Genomic DNA, 5156 nt, shown 5'->3' with positions numbered 1-5156 from the left:
CATAGTAAGCATGAATAATGTCTTTCCTCTTTGAGTGGATCTACGATGGCTTCAGCAGTGTGCTCCAGTTCCTAGGACTCTACAAGAAATTTGGAAAACTTGTATTTTTGGGTTTGGACAATGCAGGCAAAACCACTCTTCTTCACATGCTCAAAGATGACAGATTGGGTCAACATGTTCCAACACTACATCCGACATCAGAAAAGCTAATAATTGCTGGAATGACTTTTACAACTTTTGATCTTGGTGGACACAAGCAAGCATGTCAGGTTTGAAAAAATTGTCTCCCAGCAATTAATGAGATTGTTTTTCTGGTGGATTCTGCAGATCATTCTGGCCTCATGGAATCTAAAGTTGAGCTTAATGCTTTAATCACTGATGAAATAATATCCAATGTGCCAATCCTTATCTTGGGTAACAAAATAGACAGAACAATGCAATCAGTGAAGAAAAACTCTTTGAGATATTTGGGCTTTCTGGACAGACCACAGGAAAGAGGAACATGGCCCTTTAGGAGCTGAACGCTCACCCCATGGAAGTGTTCATGTGCAGTGTGCTCAAGAGGCAAGGCTAGGGTGAGGGATTCTGCTGGCTCTCCCAATATATTGACTGATGTTTGGACAGTGAAAATAAGAGTTTTTTTTCTCTGGACTGATCCTATTCACAGCTTCTTCATGGACTTTTCTAACAGAACAATGAAAGGTCTCCAATCATGTCTAGCATTGAGAAGCCAAGAGTCACTGTCTACTCTCTCATCACCCAGTGGTGAAATGTTCTCTTCTCCACACTGTTGGGGAGGTAATGCTGCCCCATGTGCTGATGCAGGTCAGTATCCTAGGGCTTGGAAGCTGGCAGGGTTTGCTGAGTAAAGCTGTGTGCCATCATGGGGCAACTGAAAAGAAAAACACATCTCACCACTCTGGTTGATTTCAAAAGAAAGTGATTCTATTTTTAAAGAAAGTGTTGTTAATATAACTGATACCCCTTCTAACTTTTTGAGTTCAAAATTTACTTAGTCCAGAGTTTTCTATTCTTTTTTTAACTAATGAATGACATTTAGATACTTCATAAAATTATGAACAGATACACATTGGAGGCCAGACCTCATTTGGGTAAACTCACTCCTTCTGAGTTAGCAGGTTGGTGAGAGAAGCTCCCCTGAGCTCACCTGTCTCTCTAACTGCCTTGGAGAAGGTGGCATTACCTTGTGAACAGAGAACCAGAAAAGGGGCAGAATCCTGGCTTTGCAGTTATGGCAGGTTTCCACTGTGTTAAGCTAGGGTCATTCCTTCTCAAGGAATGTGTAGCAGATCGTTCACTATCGAGCAGTTAATTATAGTGTAAGTTATTGTTATTATTCTTATTTATAAAGTTATAGGCTTCAGCCAGTCTTTACTTTTATACTTTGGTGAAATTTTATTTCCCTCTATAGCACCTTCCTTTTTTTCAGTTATAAAAAGTAACTTTCACCTCATGAAAGAGTTGAGAACATCTCTTACGTTGTCACATACTGCAGGTGTGTCAGTTACTTTTGCACAGATTCTAGAGGAAAATTTTTCTGAATAGGAAGACAGGACAAAGTTAACAGCTTAAGGGCTCTTAATTTTGTGAGTTGAGGACTTAAATGTATTGTAGCACTTGTCTGAATGCAGGAAAAATTTACTCACTGGGCTTTAAAATTTCCACTTGCAGAATTTGGTCTCTATTGGATTTTTCCTGAGCTCTTTGTCTTACATCTTATCTCCTTAGATATCTACATTGCTGTGTTTAAAGTAAAGGTTAACATCTGTAACTTTTCCAGGTGTGTTTGTGTGGAGTTTTTTAATATGAAATTGCCTTTCCCCATTGTAGAAATAAGCTGGGGGGAAACACTAACTCAAAAACTTTCTGTAGAGCTGTTCCTCTGGAAGCAGCATCACTTATTGGCAGTAAAGACTCAGGATAAAAGCAACAGCATCCCTACCACGGTGCTGAGGATTGATTTTATAGCATTCCATTTTCTTAGTGTCACATGTGAAATTGGATTTTTATGATCTTAACCTAAATTATACCCTTGTAGTAAAAGATCAAAAGATAAGATCTCCTAGGAAAAGACAGGAGATAGGAGATGAAAAGTTAGGAGGATATCTTTATTCTAATGTGAGGGTAGGGAAAATGTGGATAACATATTACTGGGGAGAGAGTATAGTTATTTAGTTGGAGTTCTCAGTCTTCAGTACTGACTTGTTGGGGAAACATACTTTTTCACTGCCAGGTACTGAATGCAGAGGCTCAGTGAAGTATATTTCTGGGAAGTGCATGCATTTCATTTATTAGCAAGCATAGCTGGATTAAGATAAAATTGTTTGAAAAGGGGTTAAAGCCTTAACTGAACAAATCTAGCTAACAGTGAATGAACTAGATAGTTAACTTGCATTTTTTTTTTTTTATTTTCCTTTGGTTAAAGGTTCCCCATACTTCTCTTATCAGAGACATGAGAAGTATGATTGCTTCCATGTTGGTTTTCTTACTTTTAGTTTCAGATTTTTTTACCCCTATTTGTCCCTAGTAACTTTGTTGCAAGCTAGAAAACTGTGGGTTCTATATAGGGCAGCTGCTGTGAGGAGCTCAGCTCTAAACACAGGATCAGCGCCTCGTACAGGAATTCTCATGAATTAAGATGTTTCATTCTGTTTTATCAGAGTGCATGTATGTCCTATTTCAGAAAAAGTAAAACAGTCATTTACAAAAGAAAGTCAATCTGTATCCTAAGCATTTTAATTAAAAGTTAAAGCATTAATAAATAAATAAACAATAAATCAAAAGATTTGGGATCCTTTCAATCAAATAAATAAATAACTATTAAAGACCTCTGATATGACATAAAGCCACTGAATACAGAAAGAACATTCAATCTTTATCCCCAATTAACACTGAATTCTGATGGAAGAAAAAGATTAATGTTCTTTTTTGCAAGAAAAGAGGGTACCACTAAAAAATATCAACACTGATTTAGGTAACTGTTGTACATGAGTAGAAATGATCTATTTAGCTTGATTGATTTAATCTTTTTATACAACCACATGCATGTTGTGATCTCCTTATGAAAATTTGCATACTAAAAAAACTATTTTAAAAAAGGCTACTCTGGGCACACTGCCTATAGGATAGCCCTGCTAGGCAAGGAGCAATTAAAAAAAGTATAAATAAATTGACACCTATTAATACTAATACTAATCATTATAATTTAAAACATTGAAACATGTTTTTGAAAAATAATCTGTGGTACTGTTTGCATTTGTGAGCATTTTCACTGATTAAAAACATATGTGTACTGATATTAAAATCTAGAAATCATTAACATCAGATTCAAGACAAGGGATCTGAGTAATGTAGGGAAATAAAATGGTAGAAAAAATAACCCTTCTGAGACTTCTTATGGGAATATAAGGACATGGTTAATATTTGGATACAAAGCGAAGAAAAATTAACTATCAGATATAGACTTAAAATCAAACAAGAAACTGTATTTCATGAAAATAACCAACCCAACATTGAGTATTGGACTTAATAAAGTGTGTTCACACATATGGTGCTAATTAATCTCCACCACAGAGCAAGATAGGTAAAGAAGTTTCTGAATATTTAAGCAAGACCTAAAATGTACATGTATTAACAATTGGGAAGTGGACTAAATCTAGATTTTCTAATGTCATTCTTGTTTCTTTTCTACTATGCCAGTATTGTTCAAATTTTTTACCATTACCTATAGTAAGGAATATATTGTACATCAGAATCCAGGTCATACAAACACATATATAAAATGAGTGATGAGAATAAGTAAAATAAATCAATAAAATAGTATATAACTGTGTAATAGATTACAACTCTCAGTGTGAAAAGCACTAACATAACATCATACTGTATAAGTGCTGATACTTTAATGACCTCGTATCACTTGGCTGTGCAATGAATTATCTTATCTTGTAAGTACTGAACATGTTGCAAGGAACCATTTCCTTTCAGCTGTGTGCTTCCTTTTATGACAAAAGTTTTATGTTGGCGATCGTCATTACAGGATTTGGTAAGAAGAGGTAAGGAATAGCACTATGTTGTTTCTATGCAAATCAGACTGATCTACGTGGAGCTCAGTGAGTTCTGAACTCACATACATCAACTCACAAATTGAACCAGAACATGACCAGAGCCAGCAGATTTTGGATGAAAGAAATTAACACATGTGTTAGTTAGCATGGGTAGTTCTTGGGCATTCTTTAAAATTATTCATTTCTCCATTTGATTCATTTTTCTAATATAAGATTAATTATGTTTCCCATTACTTAATCATTATTCTGTAAAAGTTTGCTATATTGCATTTCTTGGGTAAGATACAGAGATTTGTTGATCTTCCTTTTAGAGGCACTAGAAAGGTAACATTTTGGCCTTTAGATATAATTTTTCATGCTTACAAGTGTCAAATCACATCAGTTTAGTTACATCACAGAGAAAACCCCTTCATAACTCAGTTTATTTTACTTAACTGAATAAGTGGACTATCAGAAAAATTCAATACTAAAGTAAGCCTTTCCTTTCCCTCAAATCCACCAGCAAGAGCAATGACAGGAATCTGGGCAATGCAACTGCTCCAAAGATCTTCATTCTCTGGGGTTTCTTTGACCACCCCTAGCTGGAAATGTTTCTCTTCATAACGGGGCTTGTTGCTTATCTCTGCATACTGGTGGGCAACATCTCAATTATTGTGGTACCCAGGGGATATTTTAGGGGAGCACCAAATGCATCATTTTAGCTGTGATGTCTTTGGATCCTTACATTGCCATCTGCAAACACTTGAGGTACCCAGCTATCATGCATCAGCAACTCTGTGTCCTCCTAGTGGCCATGGCATGGCTAAGCAGTTTGGCCAACTCTACTTCAGTCATCCCTTGCTGTCCAGCTGCCACTAGGCGGTAACAAGATGGACGACTTTCTGTGTGAGGTCTCAGCAATGATCAAGATACCGTGTGTTGACACCACATTCAAGGTATCTATGCTCTCCATTGTGAGGATATTTTAGTCCCTCGTTCTCTAATTATTTTTGTTTACTATGGATTCATTGTAGCTACTGTGCTGAGGATTCAGTCCTCGGGGAAAGAAGGAGGTCTTCAACACATGTGGTT

The 5156-nt window shown here is 36.4% G+C and overlaps 1 pseudogene; it reads left to right on the top strand.

Moving 5' to 3' along the window:
* On the top strand, positions 1-613 carry LOC103890852 (GTP-binding protein SAR1a-like; annotated as a pseudogene).
* Positions 614-5156: the final 4543 nt, after the last annotated feature.

This window comes from Pongo abelii, chromosome 5, assembly GCF_028885655.2.
Source record: "Pongo abelii isolate AG06213 chromosome 5, NHGRI_mPonAbe1-v2.0_pri, whole genome shotgun sequence".
NCBI classification, from domain to species: Eukaryota; Metazoa; Chordata; class Mammalia; order Primates; family Hominidae; genus Pongo; species Pongo abelii.
This window is presented reverse-complemented; position numbering and strand designations above follow the sequence as displayed.